General features: G+C 36.3%; 1 protein-coding gene across 2 annotated transcripts in view; it reads left to right on the forward strand.

The window, feature by feature from the left end:
- The window catches only part of LOC140144065 (heterogeneous nuclear ribonucleoprotein K-like), a 202,442-nt gene that overhangs the window by 78,413 nt on the left and 101,216 nt on the right, over positions 1-22,813 (forward strand). For both annotated transcript variants that reach the window (XM_072165900.1, XM_072165901.1), the window contains exon 3: positions 9,968-10,012. The gene's annotated coding sequence lies outside the window, so the exon portion shown is untranslated. The remainder of the gene's footprint in view (positions 1-9,967; positions 10,013-22,813) is intronic.

Below are 22,813 nucleotides of genomic sequence, written 5' to 3' on the forward strand. Positions count from 1 at the left end.
GGTAAACTTTTTGCACTATCCTTTAGAGTACATGAAAGTCTAGGGAAGGTTTTTTCATTTTTTCAAAATATTTGTTTTAAACAAAAATATACACCATTATGTGCAATTTTTAGCTTAATAGAGTGACAAAATGGCTTTTTTCACATGTTTTTTTCAATATTTCAAAAAAGAGACGAATTTCAAAAAATAAAAAACCTTCCCTAAGTTCATGTCTCTTCTTCATGAAAAAGCTAACTGAATTTTTTTTTATCTCGAACGGATTTTTTTCTAAGTTGTCACAAAAAAATTGGGGTAAAAAGTGAATTTTTGTGATTTTTTCAAAAACTTGAGATTTTTGAACAAATCTGACGTCACCATGGGATTCCTTGACTCATTTCCTTTCCAAAAATGTATAGTTTTATATACTTTGGACGAAAAGGTCCATGTTCTCTCCCATTACTCTGCCCTTAAAAGTATAAATCAGCAAAATACATGTTTGCAAGATTAAACTTTGAAATCAATAAGGTGTCGGGTAGCATTTGTATTTCAATTCTGCGTGTCGGTGAATTTTACATGGCAATGACTATTTTTCTTCACGTCACAAAATATTCAACAAGGAATATTCAACCATTAGACTGGTCATGAATTAATTGCACAAGAAATGTATGCAGTTTTGTAAAGAGATTTTTCAAGGGGGAGAAAGTGTTTGGAAACTATTATTTAACTATTTTGATGTAGTACATGAATGAATACTAAAAATATGTTATGACAAAATTTCTTATAACACACAAAAACACAAAATTACATTTTATACTGGGATTTAAGTCTTCCGGAAATTCCTGGAATTCCGGAAATGTAGCCAAAAAAAATCTGGAAACTTTTTTTTTACATTTCTTGAATTGGATGATGATACTTTGTCATAAAAAGAACAAAAAAACCCTTTTTGGAGCCCCTTGTACCCCCGGAATTCCGGAAATTTGGCATGTGCATGTTTTTCAGGGAGAGGATTGTTACCTCACTTATACCTCTGTTTAAACATTATAAAGACAGAGCTGCCAACCCTTCCTGATCCTGCAGAAGACTTCCTCATTTGCTGACAATCTTCTGTCTTCTGCAAAACATATTAAATCTTCTGCATATGCAGCTATCTGGCTAAATCTTCTGCATACTAAAAATCTGAGGGCCTGACAATTTTGTGTTAACAAAGTTCCACTGTATTATGATTTAATTGGGCCAATCAGGAGCATGGTTAGAATGGTGGTAGGGCTGAAGAGGATTGAGCTAGAAGCTATATTTTTATTGGTCACCCAGATGAATAATGAACCAATCGGAAATGCTGTTAGCCAGTATCTCTCAGTGTGTTGTTGATATTTTTAAATCGACTTCACTTCATCGGAAATCCAAAATAGATCCATTATGTATTAATCCACAAAGTCAGAATATATGAATATCATGCACAGTTTAATAGTGACGGTGCAATACTTGTGTAAACAATCGATTCAAATCTGGTTTTGTTTGCACTGTCAGTTTTGAGAATTTTACTTTCAAATTTGACGAAGAGGAAAATGTCAATTACACAACGAGGAAATGATGGGAAGCAATGAAGGGATGGATGGGGAGTTGATATCACCGGATTAAGCCACCGTGAGACAACTGGCCTTCAGTTCTCTCGTAATTTGCTTACTATTTGCAACTACACGCAATGACGTTAACTGACAGATTTAGACTGCCAATGGAGTGCAGTGGTGCGTAAGAAACACCGATGATGCGTACGTCAAAGAACAAATTAGTTTTCTTTTCTTTTCGTTTTGAGCTAGATAGTTTCCTGCCCATATAAGTCTTTATTATCATTACAAAATTGCAAAAATGGTCTTTTATCCTCTGATGTTGATGGAGTAACGTGACTGCATTGTAACCCAGTTTGTTGAAAAGCATTAGATTTCGTAATTGGAAACATGCGTGTGCTCACAAACGCATCTCGCCCATAGGTTTTTCCAGTCGGAAGGATAAACACTATGTCCTGCATGCATTAACGACCAACGGAATTGGTAATACGGTCAGTGCGGACTGTATTGTTAAGCGCACTCAATGGATGTTTCAGCGGACAATTGCCACGACTTTTAATTTAGAAGTTGGGAAATAATATCTTTTTGTAAGCGGTTGAGAGAGTGGGAGAGAGAGACGTCAGTTACATATAGCTACCATGTTTGATTAAAATTGTAATGTGTGTGAGTGAGTGAGGATGGACATCAATTGAAAGTTAAGGAGATTTATAACTCAGGTAGCATGCAAACTGTTGAAGACTCAATATCAACTTAAGCCTGTAAAAGCCTATGAATGTTTAAGCAGTATACTTAACATTTAAAGAAATTCAACAGTAGTGAATGTTTCTAAGAAAATGACATCATTTTTGTGAACCATTTTTGTGTTTTCTTTATGCTAATGGTTTCTTTATTTTTTCATGTAAATGTTTAAAAAGAAGGATGTTTATATGTTGATAAAAAAAGCCGTGGTTGTACATTGTATTTAACATAGTTTCAATCGACGTCAATGGCTTCAGAAGATTTTCCAAATAGGGGGCTGATGAAAAAAAGCAAATTTTGTTGATGACTTGTTTTTGGGAGTGCCTGGGGGTTCCCCCTCTGAGTCAGAAAATATAGAAAAAAATTGGTCAAAACTGCCATTTTTTCCAGTATCTAATCACAGTTTATTTACTTCTGAAATGATATGGAGGTTATTCCAGTTGAAATCCATACACCTCCTATGGAAGACATGACCTTAATCTTTCACACAGGGAGTGTAAATTTCAAAAGGGGTTACTGAATGGTAACTCTGTTTGAAATCTACTCCCCCTGTAAGAGATAAAGTCATGTCTTCCATAGGGGGTGTATGGATTTCAACTGGAATAGCCCGATGCAGTATCTGTGCATAATTAGGAAAGTAGATACTGCAATTTAACCCCATGAGAACTACCTGCCGATTGGCCAAAATGAATATTGTGTCCAATTTTGAACCAATCAAGGAGGGTATTAATAAGATCATTTTTTTAATCTGCAAATGCAAGTTTCAAGTTATCAACCAATCAGAAATGCTGTTAGATGACCAGTAGTGTCCGGGGGGGGGGGGGGGTTACGTTTTGGAGGATGGATACATTTGTATAAGGAGTCATTAATTCATGTTACGCCATGCTCTATCGTTATGCGAATATTATCCAAAAATGGTGTATTTTTTGTGTTCAGTTCCCGCCATCATAACTGTATATAAGACATTGATCGAATATAACGCCTTGGCGGCATCCAAATTGTTATGCTGTCAGTAATTCTTCCATAGTGAATTATGTGTGAAATTTGGAGCAATGTTTGGATACATAGTAGATAATGTGGAACATGACATTAATAATGCCGTGCAGTCGGCAAGTTTCACCAAGCTAAATTAAGTAAAATAGAGTACTGAAATTGCACCCAATATAGTCATGATACTCCATGATGTGTGATGGAAAAGGGCCTCGCTAAGTGAGATTTTACTTTTATAAGGTTTTTCCTTTTACTTAATAAGAGTCGCAGGGGTTTTACGCTTGTGTTTTGCTTTTAGTTTTATTGTGTTGTGAGAGACTCGAGTGTGTTATCAAATTGATCAATTCACGGGTGCGCAACTTTGTCTCTTGTGATCGGGTGATTGATATCTGCTTGTATTGTTTAGAAAATTGTAGTTTTATAATAATGGATGCTCGGTTTATTTATTTATATTTTGCTATACATAGTAGCCTCATCAGCACTTGTGTTGCCTTCCCTGGGGGCAATGTTACAGTTACAAAATTGTTCAATAATAATATTTTATATAAGTTCTATACAAACACATTTTTAGAGAGCATGTAATATTATTACATCGCCGAAACAATAAATTGTGTGATAAAAATACACTGGTGAACATATAGTCACACAAGAGACTTAATATTTTTTTGAAAACGTTCATTGGCATGGATGAAACTTCTACTCTAAAATCTGCTGGTAGATTAGTCCACATATTTACAGGATAATAATGAAATGTACGTATTCCTGTTTGGCCAAAAGTTTGTCTCAAAGTACTTCTCAAGTTAACAACCTAATGCGAAATGGGGTTAAACCTTTTTTTTATCTGTGTGATGAGCTTTTTGACAAGAATAGGCCACCTTTTCATCTCTCAAGGAGGTTTCACTGTGGCCAAGATGAAGAATTTTATTGAGATTTACGATTTAGGCTGTTTTGACGTCTGACAAAAATCTCACGTTTTGTGTGGTGGTTTTGGAAAAAATAATAAAACAGCCGAAAAAAAAATGAAATTTACTCAATCCAGCTGAAATAGCGGGCAATTTGATGAAAGCACAGGGGTACTTTGGAAGACATTACCTCAATCAACATGAAGATCATGTCTTCCAAAGGGGTGTATGAATTTCAACTGGAAATAGAATAGCCCTTTAATTTTTAAAACTGTGTTTTAATGGGACCTGTCCAAGAAACAGATCACTTGTTTAGCAACCATAGTTAGTTAATTACTTTTGTTACACCTGAATGATGTGTCACATTTTGCTGTAAAAGCATAGGTTCTTCCCCCCCTTTTTTTTTCATAACGAATTGTTGTAATGAGTTGTACTAATTTAGTCAATTGTAATTAGTAATAACATATGCCAGGCGGTGGTTCTCATTAATTATCTCGGGGCTTTTTACACCATAAACCAATTAACTTAATTGGCTGGCTCTCATTAAAACTAATGATGTTGTTAACAAAAAAGCAATTTTAATATTTCATGTATGTGGTTCATATTTTATCAGTTTTTAAAGAATATCTTTTCAATGTGTGTGATGGCACAAAGACAAATTTGTATTTATTGCACAAGTTTGGACATCAGGAAATGGCTTCATTGGAGCAATAGTACCAATATTATGACATCAAATACCTGTATATAGTATTATAAAATAGTTTTGTTTTGTAAAGAAACACATCATTAGACCCAATGTTATCTTGTGGTCAGAAAGGCTTGTAACATGTGATTTGATTCGGCTTCAAAATGGACAAATTTTATAATATCTATAGACAGTTTGATCAGGGTTGAAAATAAGTGATTGTTGGTCACTGAGATGAGAACCTAATTGACAAAGTGACCAGCCCACAGGATAACCAAAGTCTGTACATTTCATTTTGCCATTGCCAATAGACATAGCAATGAGAATCAGTTCCAAGAGCTTAACCCCATGGGTACCACTGGTCATATTATCAGCCTCTAAGAGCTATTTTGATTGGTTACAAAAAGAGCTATATTATATACTGAACCAATCAGAGATGTGGTAACAATACTCAGTAGATCTGAAAATTGCCAAGAGATTCGTTTTGATTGGTTACTCAGATGATCATATCTTGTAATTAACCAACCAGGGACACTGTAAGAAAGGCAGTGTGTGGTTAATGAGATATTCCAGTTGAAATCTGTACACCCCTAATGGAAGACATGATCTTAATCACCCACACAGGTGGTGTATATTTCAAATGGAGTCACCCATTCAGGTAGCCTCATTTGAAATCTACACCCCCTGTGTGGAAAGGTCATGTCTTCCATAGGGGATGTATGGCTTTCACCTGGAATAGCCCAATTCATGATCTCAGTACGAAAAGAATGCCAACAAGATACATTCAAGTAAAGGCAAGATTTGTGGCAAGTATAAACAATAATGTATGGAAGTTGTGGTCAACCCCGAAATCTAACAGACAACAAAAAACAGAAACAGGTTGTCCGTAGGATTACACTCGTTATTACATGATTGGGATATTCCAGTTGAAGTCCCTACACTCCTATGGAAGACATGACCTTAATCTCACACACAAGGGGTGTAGATTTCAAATGTAGTCACCCATTTAGTTAGCCCCATTTGAAATTCACACCCCCTGTGTGGAAGATTAAGGTCATGTCTTCCATGTATGGATTTCAACTGCAATAGCCCATTGCTGCTCAAACTCTTGTGAGTATTGCCGGATCAAGATCACACAGCATTTCAAAACAACAACACTGCTGATGAAATCAACCAATGTTCTAGAAACATAAGTTTTGACAAGTCTTGATATGAAGACATTTCTTGATGGTATGAATAAACTACAGACCTGATGAATTTATTCAATGTCTAAATGCAAATTTCTGGATATTCCCAGGGATTTATGAGTTGAGTGCCATCCTTGCCATCCCACACCTATTATGCACATATCTTTACGGTGTATCAGTTTTCCACATTTTCAGTGATTTGAATACTAATACGTGGTAAGTGTGTGGACAGTTGTAAAGCCTGTTGCCGAAATAAATGCACCACATTTGCGGCGTGTTAACTTTGAATAGTTTTTCCAAATGGGGAATTGATGTATGTCCTGAATAAATATTATGTCAAATAAAAACAGTATACTTTACAAAGCATACTAGTAACAGGGTATAATAATAATAATACAATGTTTTTCCTTAGCATATCATGCAAGTATTAATAAGGCTCTATGTGATTTAAAACTTGACGTAGCTTGATGTAAACTGATGGGGAGCATGTTCCACAGATAAAGATCAGCATAAGGTTCTTTCACCATGGAAGTTTGAGATTGGTTTAACATGTAGCGGTCATTTTCAAACAAACATTTTTTCACAACTGAGAATTTACATTTTACACAAGTTTGCATTTTAAAACAGCTTCTTTCAATTACTCAATATTTTCGGCAATAAAGTAATTTGTCACACGGTTATTGCATAATTTGTTGGCACAAACAAGTCTGATATTGATGAGAGTTGAATCAAGATGCCGCATATGAAAACTGGCACGTAAACCAATAATCCTATTCCAGTAAATATCTACAGAAGTATAAACTATGGAGAATATGATTTAGAAGTGTTTTTGATAGTTTTATTATATATATATATATATATAATAAAAGTAGTTATTTCTGGATTCTTTTTCTGGCATTCATTTGTATAGTATAACGTCATATAGTAGTGAATACGTGCAATCTTGGCAATGGATTTGGCTGTTACAGTTGAAATCCATATACCCCGTATGAAAGACATGACCTTATTCTCCAACACAGGGAGTGTGAATTTCAAATCTTGTTACCTGAATGGGTGACTCCATTAGCAATTTACCCCCCCCCCCCAAAGATCATGTTTTCCATGGTGTATGATTTTCAAATGGAACAGCCCACTCATTCCACAGGGGGATTATTGCAATAGAAATATTATGATCTGCAAACAGTGTTCACATGTTGCAAGTGTGTTTTAATACAAGCGACTCCCGACCGAGTCTCCCGAGTATAGAGTCGATTCACAATCATTTTTGCACCATATTTGAAAGGAAAATCCCAAGTGCAAGTTCTTTTCTTTCCACTCGCCCACACGTCATTGAGTAAAACGGTGGATTTCCAACAAAATTACCTGAATAAACCTTAAAATAGACATCATCCTTAATAAAAAAAGCCTTGGCATTCTTCATACATGAATACTGACATGGCCTGAGATGTATTTGTATAGCATGGTAACATCAAGACAACAGAGGTGATTCCACACGAGAGACGCGAGATCCGGAGCAATGCAAATTCCTGAGATGCGCATCAATGTGAACTTCTATTTCGCGCACAGATGACATCATGCCATGAGCACACTACCCACACACGACATCGCGCTATGAGCGCCGCACACGCACTGTAACGTGCTTAAAAGAATGCGACATTTCCTATATATGCGGATCCTAGTGCTGTGTAGATTGCTATTATTGATGCGGATTCCACAGCAATGCGCACTCCTAGGATGCGCATCAATGTGAACTTCATGCGCGCACAGATGACATCATGCCATGAGCACACTACCCACACACGACATCGCACCTTGAGCACACCACACGCACTGTAACACTTAAAAGAACGCGATCATTTCACAGATGCGGACCCGAGTGCCGCGTAGACAGGTGCTATTAATGATGCGGATTCCGGGAGTGCGCATTGATGTGAATCTCACTCCCATGTGGATGCGCCTAGAACTTTGCTGGTTAGCCCCGTGGGTAGCAACAATTTTGTACAGAGTGTACATAGCCTCTGGGTTCTCAGTGATTTTCAGGTTGGAGAGCAATTTGAAATGTCATGTATTGTCTGTGGGCAATGGCTGACCATACTATTGGGCTCTTCCATATAATATCCACACTCCCCCTGTGGAAGATTTTGGAAATATCTACCACAGGGGGAGTATGAATTTCAAATGGAATGAGCACATTAGGCAGCTCCATTTGAAACTCTCCCTCCCACTGTAGAAGATTCAGGTTGAATCTTCCTCAGAGGGTGTATGAAATTCAAATGGAGCTGCCTAAAGTGCTCATTCCATTTGAAGTTCATACTCCCCTGTGGTAGATATTTCCAAAATCTTCCACAGGGGTAGTGTGGATTTTAAATGGAATAGCCCATTTTTCTCTGACCAAATCTGGACTAAAGGTGAACGACAGGCTGTACTGAAGCCGTCTTTGTTTGTTCTTGATTGTACGGGTTGATAGAATAGAGCTAACTTGTTTTTCTGTGGTTTGATTTTGATTAGTAAGTTTGAAGCCATTTATAGATGGTCAGGAATATGACAAATGGGACATTTTTGATACTGCTGTAGCTATTTAAACATCATTGCTACATAAGAGTTGTAAACCTAACATTTTTTCAGTAGCTTTCACAAAGGAGGGGGAAGGGGCCATAGCCCCCCTACTTTTATCATTCAGTTGGGGGAAATGAACTCAGTAGGGATGCACCTTGTCGGGGGATTTGCACACCCACCCCACTTTTGTCAGTCATTCGAGTAATTTGTTTTCAGGTCTTGCAGTTAGACATTCTGGTCCAATTTTATCTAATTCGTTAGAAAATAGTACAAAAAACTGTAAAAGCACTAAATGCTAGTGGTCAATATTCTTAGGGCATGTCTTGTCTTGTCTATAGATGTATATTTGTTATTTGATTTTGTATATATGTATAGTTTTTATCTTTTTATTGTATACATGTGATGTTGAAGCATTTATGTTAAAGAATGACCATGTGTCTTGCGTTATTGGCCTCTTCGTCATCTCCCTCAATATCGTCTACTTGAATACGTTCATCAGGACTGTTAGGTATCATAATATTAGTACATTTTGTTTTTCAAGTCATAATTTTCTCACATTTTAAATGTTTCATCTTCTGATTGGAGGACTTCCATCAGTAATACGCTAATCTAGCAACAATACCACTTTCACCTCCAAGGTGTTCTGTTCCTTGCAGTAGCTGATCTTGCAAGGAACAGAACACTGGAGATGAGAGTGGGGTGTTGCAAGATTGGCGCATTAATGATGAAGTTCAACTGGAAGTTGAAACATCTAAAACATGAGAAAATTATTGGACTTGTGAAAAAAAATTACCAGTAGTTTATTTAGAGAATAAAGGTATTGTTTTTAGCCGCTGGAGTGCATCTATCGTCTCATATAACATGGGCGACATCATTTCGCCGAGTTGTTTTATGCCAAATATAATGTGTCACCCGTGTTATATGAGACAATAGATGCACGACAGCGGCTAAAAACAATACCTTTATTCTCATTCTTAAACATTTCAATTCAAGTAAAAATATGATAAGTATTACAAATTTTAATCAAAGTAAATCCTACATTTTGCAAGGAATTATTCCTAGGGTTTAAAATCGATCAGTCCCGTTGTTGCTATGCACCTCCGATTGGTTCAAATTGCAAGTACGCGTATCGCGTCGATGCACACATGCTGACCCGTGTCATATCACACGGGTAAGAACCAATAAGATTGCAGGAACATTCTCAAGTGTTTAAGAATATTCTGTATTTTGATGTTATGATATTGAAATAAAGTGGATTGATTGATCATTTGGATACATTTTAAGACATTTTTCTTGGCAAATTGTTTTGAGCTCTTCTTATATAATTACTCAAAAATTATTTTCCTCTTTTTTGTATCTTTTCAGATTCAAGTTTGATTTTGCCTTTAAAACAGCTGCAACATCGACAAGGTATGTATTAATGCACATCACTATGAATATAGATTGGAAATTACAATCATATCGAAAAATATTAAAATGCATGAATTTTTTAAATATATCTGTGTATGTGAAATGTACCATTGCCTTGTAAAATATGTGCTGAAAGTTGAAGCATGTCACAAGTGTGACGGTGCATTATAATGTAAAAAATATGGCAGTGATAAAGATTGTTTTTTTTTTGTAGACTTTGTTTAGGATCTGTGGCATATTCTTACATAACAACACCTGTCCAAAAATATCAAAGATACCACCTACCTTTGTTCTGTAGAAGTGGAAATTTCTGCACAATTAATTGTTTGCGCTTTGCCAATTATGAGTTGTTTCCGTTGTTTTGTTAAATTTGCGATTCTAAGTTTCTTTGACCTATACACAAAAGGACATGTTTGTGTGTTGTTATTTTGGCGTTAGCATTCTAAGTTTCTTTGACCTATACACAAAAGGATATGTTTGTGTGTTGTTATTTTGGCGTTAGCATCTCGAAACGTGAAAAGCGCAAAAATATAGCACAAAATGTGCCATATATATAGGGTGCACATTTGTGAAACACTTTCTAGTGTGACAACATATTATTTTTTTGCACATGATCTGTACTACTCAAGGAAAAAATATATTGTATTTTGCTATACAGTTCCAATTTAGTTACTCGTATCACTAGTATTCCTTTCAAAATTTAGGTATAGCTTAGTTCCAAGTTACTTACAAAATCTTTTAATTTTTCATTAAATATAATGCGAATTGCGTGTAGTTGAGGTCATTTAAACAACAATCATGTGCAAAATTGTTGGGACACTTGATGTTTTGAAGATCAAATTTCTCTACAAGAGGCTGAAAATACATGGTATGTTTCATAGCTCATGTCATGTTATCTACTTGCTTACTCCCCCTCCCACCCCCTGGAAACAATGTTGGAGGAGACCTGTAGCGAGACCTGTAGACATTGTGGAATGTCTAGGGTGAAGCTGCAAAGTCCCTGAGTTGTTGTTAAATGGTTTATGGAATGATGTGGGGCGTGAGTGGTCAGCGACAACCTGTAAAGTGTGCTGAGGCTTGTGGATCAACGCTCTAGGCATTGTGCCTGTGCGTGGCGCACTATAAATCACTGCGCTTTTTTTTAGCGCAACCATCTTTCACTATCTTTCAGCATTCACCAATTGATTAAGGGGAGAAGGGATGCACAAAATATACAAAAGTATTTAACATTTTCCCACATGATTGTAGGTGTAAATTGTCTCTGATGAAATCTGCCCATACTCTTTTAATGCTGACACTTATCAAAGATGGTTTCAATTTGGTCGCATAAATGTTATTATTTTTTGAATATTTTTTGTAACCATCCACTTGCCTCTTTGGAAAAATATGAATAAGATACAGAATATACGCTTCTGTTGTACTTCTTCGACTAAGTCTCTTAGATCTATTTCCGGCAATTATGATCAGTAAATAAAAAAAAAACCCTTACTGAATAAAATTGATCAAAATCGTCTCATCGCAGATAACATCTCAACTTGTTTTTATGATTCATTAGCATTGTCAAGTACTGAGTATAATGTGAGGAAATTGCCGCTTCTAATCTCGAGCCAAATTATGCTTTTTAAGATGTACTTTTATGATAAGACAGCCATTATGTGTATAAGTAAGTACGAGATATTTCTGGGCAATTTTCTAATGCGGCAGGGAGGTAGAACCAAAGAGTACCAACTCCACCGGAGAAGATATCTTACACTTCCCAAAATGCATTTCTTCCAATTTCCTTTCAATTTTCTGTACCGATTTGCTGTCTAGTGCAACATGGGTCGATAGTGACAAAAAGTACCTCAATGAACAGAGCACATCCAGATCTTGCAAAATGTTTATTTCTTGATTATCGACACATGTTTAGCCAGTCTATTCTCAACATGAAACCAAAAGGAGCCTGTACAAAGTAATAGGAGTGTCATATGATGTCATGAGGTGGTGCATCATGTTGCAAAGGATTCTGGGAAAGGGTACAATATCTTCTCTGCGACCCTACCATGTTTGCCTAACTAAAAAAAATGGAGGTCAGATAGTGTACCTGTGGATAATTTCGCTATGTGCCCGGCAATCTTTGATTCTAAGTGCGTGGTTGTCTGGGGTTCTGCGTGTATATGCACGCTAAGCAGTGAGTGCGCAATCTTTTGTAACGCTCAAGCTTATATAAATGTGTAAATTATTGTTTGATTTCGGACTCTTGCCAAAAAATGCAGGAGGTACATGAGTGATTAAACAATGTGGTGGATGCTGCCAAAAATGCACACCAATTCTGAGTGAGCAAACTTAGTAATGCTGAAGCGTATAGGTGCAAATTATGGGTCAATATACCCTGTTTTGGATAGCAAACATTGTGATGGATTTGAAATAGCCCAATTTTAGGAGGAGGAAGTGGAAAATGTGCACTTACATGTACTCTTTGGGATTTAACAAAAACAATTTATTAGATCTGAAAACTACCATGTGTTTGGGAGAGATACACATACATGTACTTTGCTTGTATATTTTAATGTTTATGCATGAAGTAGTCGCAGAAGTGCATGGCGACGAGTTGAAGAGTGAGTGTATCCATCCGTCCGTCCGATGAGATAGTAATTTGTTTGTGCTATTCAATTGGGCCATTCCAGTTGAGATCCACACACCCCCTGTGGCAAACATCACATTAATATTCCCCACAGGGAGTGTGGATTTCAAATGAGGTTCCCTGAATCGGCGACTCCGTTTTAAATCCACACCCCCTGTGTGGGATATTATAAGGTCATGTTCTATAGGGGGTGTATAGATTTCAACTGGAATGGCGTATTGTAAAGCATGGCCAAGTAGGAGTAATCCATCGTACAAGGACCTCCCTGAGGGTCCCGCGATAAGTGAAAGGTGAGATGGATATATGGCAAAAGATTTATTGGAAATTGCTCTCAGCGCGGATAATGGGATTAAATATGAATGTGTCTGCTTAACTTTAAACAATTTTTATAGGTCTAGTGTATCCTCAAGTTGTTATTTTGTTTTCCCGATAAATATCAAGTTAACAAATTTGTGTAACAAGTGGCGACATCGAGTTACAGACAGAATATTTTTCTTCTCATCTTAAAACCTGTTGCCATAAATTAAAGAGATACAAACTATTCATCCCAGCATCACCTGTTGATGAGGGTCATCGTTCCATCAATTGCGATAGACGGACCTGCTACGCACATAACGCATATTTTTACAGTCTTTCGCGTAAACATGAAGACATGCAATGCTCTATTGCGCATACTATGGACGAAAGAGATAACAGACCACATACAATCAGTCTCAGTCTCAGCATCACCCGATAATGAGGGCCGATTGTTCCATGAAATGCGTCAGGCGAGACTGCTACACACTCACCGCATATTTTTACGCTCTTTCACGTAAGCGCAAAGACACACAATGCTCTGTTGTGCATACGTGAAGGCACGCAATGCCTCATGATTGTTAGTTGTGTACAATTGAACGATACAAAAGCATGAGAACTTTAGCTACTTGCGATAGTCTATCTCTTTAGTTTATGTCTGTTGCATAATGATTAAGATTATGTAAAGGTAGAATCCTGCTCAAATTTCAGTTGTTTGTTTTTTTAAACCTGGGACACTTGATCAGTTGAAAACGCAATTACTCGTCTGTGCTTCCTTGAGGCTGAAGTTGTTATTTATTTTCCTGATAAATATCAAGTTAACACATATGTGTAACAAGTGGCAAAGTCAATTTACATGATTGGGCTATTCCAGCTGAAATCCATACACCCCCTATGGAAGACATGATCTTAATCTCCCACACAGGGGGTGTAGAATTCAAATGGAGTCACTCATTCAGGTAACTTCATTTGAAATTCACACTCCCTGTGTGGAAGATTAATGTCATGTCTTCCATAGAGGTTGTATGAATTTTAACTTTAACCCATTATTAAGATGGTGAATTTAAACTGGTAGAATCCTCTTCAAATGCTAATCAATAGTACAAATATTACTGGAGATACTTTTCAATGGTATAAAATAGCTCTTTGTGGTGGATTATAAGGGCACGTACAGTTCACACCTCAAGTTTGATGGTGACGTCAGAAAGCGTTCCTTGCATGTGCGAGAGCATTTTGATTATGCTGCCTTTACACAGAAGCCTATTATGCTGCGATTCTGATAACGACATGCAAATGTGTGAAGCACTAAAATTGGAACAATAAAAAGATTACCAATAACACTGAAAGATGGTATTTGAGTGATGCATGCATCACATCTCCTTGCAACAGTCAGAGCATGAAATTACGTTGTCAAAGCATTAAATATTTGTTTTCTTATCCAGGGTTTAGTGCAAGAAAAGCCTATCTGCAATAGCTGCCCTATAGACAATTTGGCCATTTCTGCATTCTATATGTACACACATGACACATGGCAGCTATTGCAGATAGGCCTTTTCTTGCACTTGACACCCTTGTTGTAAAGATCACATGTTCTAATAGCAGAGAGATCTTTATAAGAGAGGTCCGGATATGGGTGGTTGGACTGTAGCAATATTTTTTTTTTGTTCATTTCAGGCATATTAGTAATTACTATCTTCAGAAGATAGCAATATATATTTAATTCATTTCAGATGTAGCTAACTTCATTAGATAATCAGGCGTAGTAGCTATCTTCAGTAGATAGCAATATCTATTTTCATTAATTGAATGAATACAAACTACTATCTTCAGTAGATAGGGAAGTCTATTATCATGAATGAATGCAAACTATCTTCAGTAGATAGCAATGCCCATTTTCATACAAACAGGAACAGCAACTTCCTTCAATTATAGATTGTTGCAATTTTGTGTCGGAAGAAATTTTTGCTTGTCAAAAAGTCATTTTCTGCATTTTTTGAATAAAAAAACACCAAAATTAAATGCATAGCATTGCAACAACAAAATGTGCATGGACTATTATATAATGGTCTAATATTTGATGTTCAATGTCTGAGATTGGTGAGCATAAATTATAACGCTCAATGAAGTTCGTAGGTAGAAGCTTTCACTGCACCAAGTTGCGTTCATGTGTCAACAGTGAATGTGCGCTTGATTTGTCACCGCTTACATTTAACTGCATTCCTATCTCGAGTCGCGAGTTTACACTTCCAAGCGCAAGTGCCCACATTTACTGTGATTTGTACTGTAACATTATCGGAAAATTATATTTGATGTTATCGACCATCTCGCTATTGGGCTAGCTCTTATTCTCCAGTGGGGATATCCACGCTGTGACGTACTTGAAGAACAGGGCTCTTTGCTTAAGAGCATATTGTTATTATTAGGGGTAATGGCCGGTGTGAATAGTCTGAGGACGTTGAAAGAGGGAAATTTACAATTTGGAATTGCCGTAATTGTGGGTTTGGGACTTTACTTTTACCTGTTTAAAATTGAATTGTTCTGTATTTCGAGCATCTATCTTTTTGATCTTGAACGAGACAGGATTTAAAAAAAAAATGAAAAAAACAAATTTCCAATCTGGAATTGCTATTATCATGATTTTTATATTTTGACTTTTCTCATACTTGTTTGAATTAATATTCAAGTATTTCAATTTGGTACAAATAAGACTAAACTGGTAGAAAATCTGTACACAATACCAGAATTGGTTACTCCATTATGCACCCTCTTTGGGACATTAGGGGCATGTCCTCCATAGAGGGTGTATGGATTTCAACTGGAATAGCCCTTAACAAGAAACTTTGGAAATTCAGTCAAGTTGCATGATTGTATTTTTACAAAAATTCTTTAAAGGTTTGATGGTCATGGCCTCGCTGTTCATCCCCCCTCGATCGCGAGTAGTCTTTGACAAAGACTACTTTAATATAGACCTATACATATAAGGAATATATTCACATGTTGTTATGTTGAGGGCAGCTGAGAGCATGAGCTGTACAGTAAATGAATGGAAAATGTACAAAATATATCCACTTTAACAGTATATGATGGGTTTTACATTTAAAGCCATACCATACGATTTCCATCAAATTTTAATTTCCTTATTCTTTACCCAAAATGCTGAAATGATATTAGTAATTACTGTCAGAAATGGTTTCTATCCATTTGAAGCCAAAATAACAAAGTAAGTGAAGAAACCCCACTGGCTATTTTGACCATTTAACAGATGGACTTATGTCTGAATACAACATTATGTCAAAATTGCTCTGTTGATCTGACAAACAACAAATTTGGCTGATTCAATTAGGTGTAAGTTGGGACATGTGTAAACATTACAACTATGCCCAAAAATCAGGTTTGAAAAAAAATAAACTATTTCATATTATAAGATCATACATTGTGGCTTTAATGGTAAACTACTGCAGTTTTTCTCTCCAAAGATAATACTTACTATAAGATACAAATACGACTCTGTGTAAGTCTTGACAAGAGTTTGCTTACCCCGTTTGCTTACGTCAGGAAACTACAGCAGTTTCGCCACGCTGTAATTGAAGGGTTTCCATTGTGAAGCACGTGTTTAAGAAAAGGAAACTAGTGAATCAAAAAAACATTAAGACATTTATAAATCATCATATAATAAAAATATCAAAGTTGAAGTAGGCTTATTGAGCAGACGGTACCACCAGGTGTTCGATACGAGCACGTTGACTTTTATCTTGGTTCAGGGTTGCCAAATAATTTCAGCCCAAATCGCGGGTCAAGTAATCGAAAAGTCCCCCAATTTTCTCTTAAACATTGGTTTCTCTGGGACAGGAAACTATCGACAAGTCTTGGGAGCCAATGTTGAAAAGTCACCCCAATTTTTTTGTAACCATTGGTTTCTATGGGACAGGAAATTGTCAAATGTTGCGGGGAAAATCTTCAAAAGTCGCCCAATTGGGCTACCAAATCGGTTTGGCAACCCTTTGTTGGTTTGGAAAAACAGATAAAGGGATTTATAAAACTGCTTACTCTTAAACAGTGATCCCAACTAAATGGGCATTCTCTCAAAGAAGTTTGTTCCTTCCTTAAACTAATGAAATATACATAGTTTCATCTTCTGCACATAACACACGATGCATTGTTGGGGTGTCGTAAGAGTGGTAATTTTCACAGGATTCAAATTGCGGGCTGCTACAATTGCAAATATTTTGTGTGTTTTAAATTTTCGCTAATTCCAGATTTCAACTTACAATATACTTGCACACTAAATAAAAAGTTAAAAAGCCATGAACAGCAATTTGCTGACCCAGCTAGAACACCCTAAAAGTCATCCAGATTCAAATTTTGCATCTATAGATGTGGTACTGAAACAGACATTTGACAAATAGACATGAAAGCAATGTGATAAAGACAAACTCACTTGGACATCATGAAGATAGAATAAAACTATGTGCATACTTTTCTTATCGCATGACAAGGATGCCAAATTCAGCATGGTACAGCTGCTAGCAGTAGACACCAAGGATAGCAATTAGCACTTTCAGCTCAGATTCTGTATGTTTTTATGTAATTGACATAAATTTTGACATAAAATTACCCAAAAAACAAGTGATGCAATTGGAAAAAATATTTGAACCGAAAATCACTGAAAAGACCTTTAAGCACCTTGTAATTTTAAGCCAGCTTTGAAAAGCATGGAAGTTAACATAGCTGAAACATGTCCACTTTAATTGTTTTCATTATTTAGCATATTTTCATTTTGACCAAAACACCAGTTGAAGAAATACAAATGAATGAATGTAATCTTGAGTAGATAGCATTATATATTTTAATTAATTTCAGATAGCTATCTTCAGTAGATAGCATATATCACAATAAATTTCAAATGTAATCAACAGAAATACATGTATTTTTTTTCAAAAACTTTTGTACCATGCCTTGGCTGCATATAAATAGTTAAATAAAAACTATAATTTTGCATTTTTTGTTCCGAACATAGTATAGAGTAAATGTGTGGAGGGAGCTTGCACATTAGTGGTAAGCAGAAAGCAACATGTACACTGTCAGACGTGATTGATCATATACCTGGGCTAATAATGTGACCCGATGATTTCATCTGTTGCACTTGTGTTATTAAATAGACGCGGCATCACCAGAAGGTTGTAAATATAAACTCCATCATTGTCTCCTGCAGCATTTTTACACAGTAATTGGTTATCTGCTTTTAAAGTATATTATTATAATACGGGATAATCTTCTGTGCAAAACCTATATACACTGCGCACAAAAAGTGGTGTACACTTAAAACAAAAGGAATGTCTTAAACAGTAGCGTAGCCAGTGGGGGCATAGGGGAAGAGTGCCCCCCTCCCCCGCCAAAAAATGAAAGAGAAAAGTGCCTCTATGACAAAAAAAAGAAAAGAAAGAAAAAATATGGATGGCAAAGGAAAAGTGGTAAGTAGCTCATTTCCCGCCAAAATTCACCCAGATCATTTCCTGCCAAAATTCACCCAGATCATGAGCCAAAATAGTTTAAAACAACCAATTTTTGCATGCTGTGCTTGCACACTGTCCCAGTGTAGCCCTCTTTTGGATTTTTTTTGTCATCTTTGCCCCAAATGTTTTAATTTTGCCCTCGCGTATGTCAATCTAATTTGATTGGGTCGCACATATGGTGTAATACGCGAGGTTATGAATACATAATAAGATGCATGAAGCAGTATCCAAGTGAAACGCATGGTCGCTGCAGAGGAAGTACAATCGGTGCATTTAAATCCAATCCTTCTTAAAACCGTGATAAATTGCACCCCTATAGACCACTTTGGCTCTGAAAACACTCAACGCAAATCCAGTTTGGTTTGATAACATGTATACAGATTGAACCTAGATAAGCCTGTTAGGTCTACATTGATCCGATTTTTAAATCCTCATTTTGTTAGCACCATCATCTGAGGTTTAATTTCAATGCCAAAGCTGACCTATTGTAGAGAGCTATAGAAAATGAATAGTTTCCTTGGAGGTGAAAAGTGATCAGTTGATGAACGATATCATTCATGCTCGTCTCAAAAACTTGGAAAAACATCCTTTTTGCTATATCAAGATGCAATAGTCGCGGCATCAAATGTAATAATGACTGTAGCGGGTACAAATCCCATGGACTTTGCCGAGGCACGCATATGTCGGACAACTTTTAATGGTTTCCTATATGTTGTCTGCCTATGTTTGGCAGGCATAAGTACATCGACTGCCCAGTGCCAGAAGTGGGTAAATGCAATAGCTGCCATGTGTAGATGAGTACAAGATACTGAGTGTAAATCGCCAAATGTTCACAGGGCAGCTATTGCACTTACCCACTTCTGGCACTGAGCAGTCGACATGTTGAGCAAACAGCTATGGGATTTGAAAGGCTTGGAAACAAACACAATATTGGATTCATTCAGAGCAATGTAATGCAAGTATTGTGAGTCCACACCACCAAAATAGTCTCCCATTTTGTACTGTGATAAAGTGTAGATGTTTAGAAAACATGATTTTCTCACATTAAAATTGGCTGTTACAGTTGAAATCCATATACCCCTTATGGAAGTCATAACTTAATATATTTCAAATGGAGTCACCCATTCGAGTAACCACATTTGAAATTCACACTCCCTGCATGCAGATTAAGGTCATGTCTTCCATAGAGGGTGTGGATTTCAACTGGAATGCATTCAAATCGCTAGTTTTTCTATATTCGATTATGATATTTCCGACCCCGCAAACCGCAGTTGTGGTGAAGGTAAGCTGCTTGAGTTTTCCAGTCCCGCACTGAAGACAAGCAATTATTTGTACTTTTCAACATAAATACAGGCTCTTGCACCATCATGTCCCTGAAATTTGAGAAAGCAAATGCACCTCAAATCTCAAGAGTGATGGGAAATATGACCGCGGTCAGATGCTGAGAAAACCACCAACAAGAACACACCTATCTCAAAGTACTGTATCAAAAAAACAAACAAAAAAAAACACATTGCAAATGTTTAGTTGTGGTTGGGCAATATTCATCTAGTAGTGTTGAATCATTTGTATGGGTAGGCTTGAATGTATGAAAACATTATTTTTCAACTTAAAGTTTCTTTGCATGTTTGTGTGTTTGTTTGTTTGTTTGTTTGTATGTGTGTGGGGACGTGCTTTTGCCAGCAAAAGAGGATGCACACTCGCACTTCACATTTAAACCGTGGACAACTCTTCAATAGAGGAATGTCCTTGGTTCAAGGAGGTCTGCAAAAGACCGCAATTTGCATGTCTAATGTATTTGCGAAATGTCTTCTATCATACGTGAGGTATAATGTCCGCAGTTGCTAGGTTGAATTCCATACACACAAAAATACACAAACAAAATGGTGGAAAACGCCCTCGGCATGTTGATTGAGTATGGATTCAGATGACCACATTTGCATAGTCATAAACGGCGTCCACGTTAGGAGGTGATTACATGTGGCTATGTGTGTGTGAGACAGAGGAGGAAAATAAGAGAGAAAATGTCTTAATTAGCATCTTCTAAATTACCCTATTTTAATTTCTTCACTCATCAAAAATATACAGATATGAAAGAGAGAGAGAAAGAAAAGTGAGGTGACAGAGAGAGAGAGAGAGAACCCACCTTACATCTTAATTAGCAAAATCCCTAATTAATGCATTAATTCTCATGTCCAATTTGTCAAATTCAAGCTGGATTATTCATGGCAGTCGTTACGCATGCATCCCACTGATAGTGAAGCTGCTTTTGTGAGCAAGACAAGTGTTTCAATTAATTAGGTCCTAAGCACATGTTAACGACTATTCAGAGGCAGCGGGCGGCTTTTCCGTCTGCTATTTATAAAGACAGCTTTCCATCTGTTTTTGTAAAAACCTACATTTTCCTACACTTCACAGGCCTTTAAGAGGAACTATCTGTTATTTTTGAGAATATAATTGCCACGGTCAAAAATAGATTTTCTTTATACTTTCATATTTGATGGACCTTGACCTCAAACTAACACACATGGGATAAATTTTGGAAAAATATCCCCGTTGCCATGGTAACAGGCAAATTTCAATTTTAGGCCTATTTTCACAATTTTTGCTTTTTTCAGCAGTCAAATTGTCAAGTTTTGAAGCCAGTGTTACTAATATACACAATATAAATATGATTTTTTCTTTATAAGGTATGAATAGGTCAAACCTTAGATGCTGCAATGAAAGTATAAAAATAATCACCAGATGTCAGGGTGGGTTATACCATTTATTTGAAATGGGGGTGTTTTTCAATTTTTTCAAAGTATGAAAATATACCAACTTTGTATAGCTCATAAACCATATGGTAGTGTTCGATTTCAACATCGACCACAGCATGTTGAGATGATACATTGGTCTTATGAAAAAGTTACATTTGAGCTTGGGGAAAACACATCTGTATATACAGTGTTGCCAGACATTTTCCTATTTTTCGAAATTCAACACAAATCTCAACTTAAGTTAAATGATGTGAAAATGAAACATCATCCTTTCAAGGAACATTTATTACAAAGAGAGTTTTTATTCATATCAAATTTGATCAGTTATAATGGTCAGTGTTGTTCTAAACCACATGGGTGTTGCCATAATTGGGGTTTAATTGTGATTTGTGGATATTTTCAACTTTTTACAAGTCATAAAAATACCAAAATGCATTTCTATAATAAAGAAAGAAACATCGACCTCGTCATGTTGAGATGATACATTGGCCTTATGAAAAAGTTATTTTGATCTGGGGGGTAAAACATCAGTTTATACAGTGTTGCCAGATATTTTCCTATTTTTTAAAAATTCAACACAAGTCTCGCCCTAAGTTAAAAGATATGAAAATGAAAGTTCGCCTTCATACGGAACATATCTTTTTAAAAAGAAAGTTAATTTCATATTCAATTTGATCATCTGGGATGGTCAGTGTTATTTCTAAGCCATATGGGTGTTGCCATAGCTGTTTAATATGACAATTTAGATATTTCCAGCTTTTTACAAGTTTTAAAAATAGTACACATCCTTAAAATTATTGTGGAATGAGCATAATATTAAGGTTAAAAATTACCCTAAGAACACTTAGTATGTGAATTTAAATTTTAAATTTGAGTTCGGAAAATATTTCCTTCTATACAGTATTGCCAGTTATTATCACATATATTCAAAATTCAACGTATGTCTCACTTTAGAATTTATATTGTTTAAATCGCTGCCATGAATAAACCACATGGATGATGCCACTATAAATGGAGTTAATAGTGAAATGTGGATACATTTTCAATTTTAAAATGACACCTTATTAAAGTTACAGCTATAGTATTCCAATTTTTCACAAAAAACACCCAAAAAGCACACAAATTTGTCCTAATTTGGCACTTTTATGGGCACTTTTGCCTTAATGCACCCAATTTGGTGTATTGTCTCCACTGCAAACCCACCAATCGACATACCAAAATTGCTAAGGTACCCCCAAAACCGTGGCACTATCTTTAACCAGGAGAACCCCTCCGGGGTCATGTCATAGGTATACTGTGCCCAGTAGTCCTCTTTTTCTACTTGAAACGGATATTTCCTCAGACAACTTTTATCAACATTTGGTGATTTTTTATTTTGCTTTAACCCTGCAAGTATCTGCAAAAGTGTTCATATAAATCTCCTTCAGTCTTGAAAGCTTAATTTTAGTTGCTTCCTTTTTACAAGCTCAAACAAATTCATGTCATCAATGACCATCGGATGCTTGAATGACAGAGAATGAGCAACAATATCATGCAACATTTCAATGGTCATTTCTTCTTCATACTTTCGACTCTCCTGCGAGCTCCTCTAGGGAAAGGTAACTGGACATTA

This window comes from Amphiura filiformis, unplaced genomic scaffold (genome assembly GCF_039555335.1).
Source record: "Amphiura filiformis unplaced genomic scaffold, Afil_fr2py scaffold_38, whole genome shotgun sequence".
NCBI lineage: Eukaryota > Metazoa > Echinodermata > Ophiuroidea > Amphilepidida > Amphiuridae > Amphiura > Amphiura filiformis.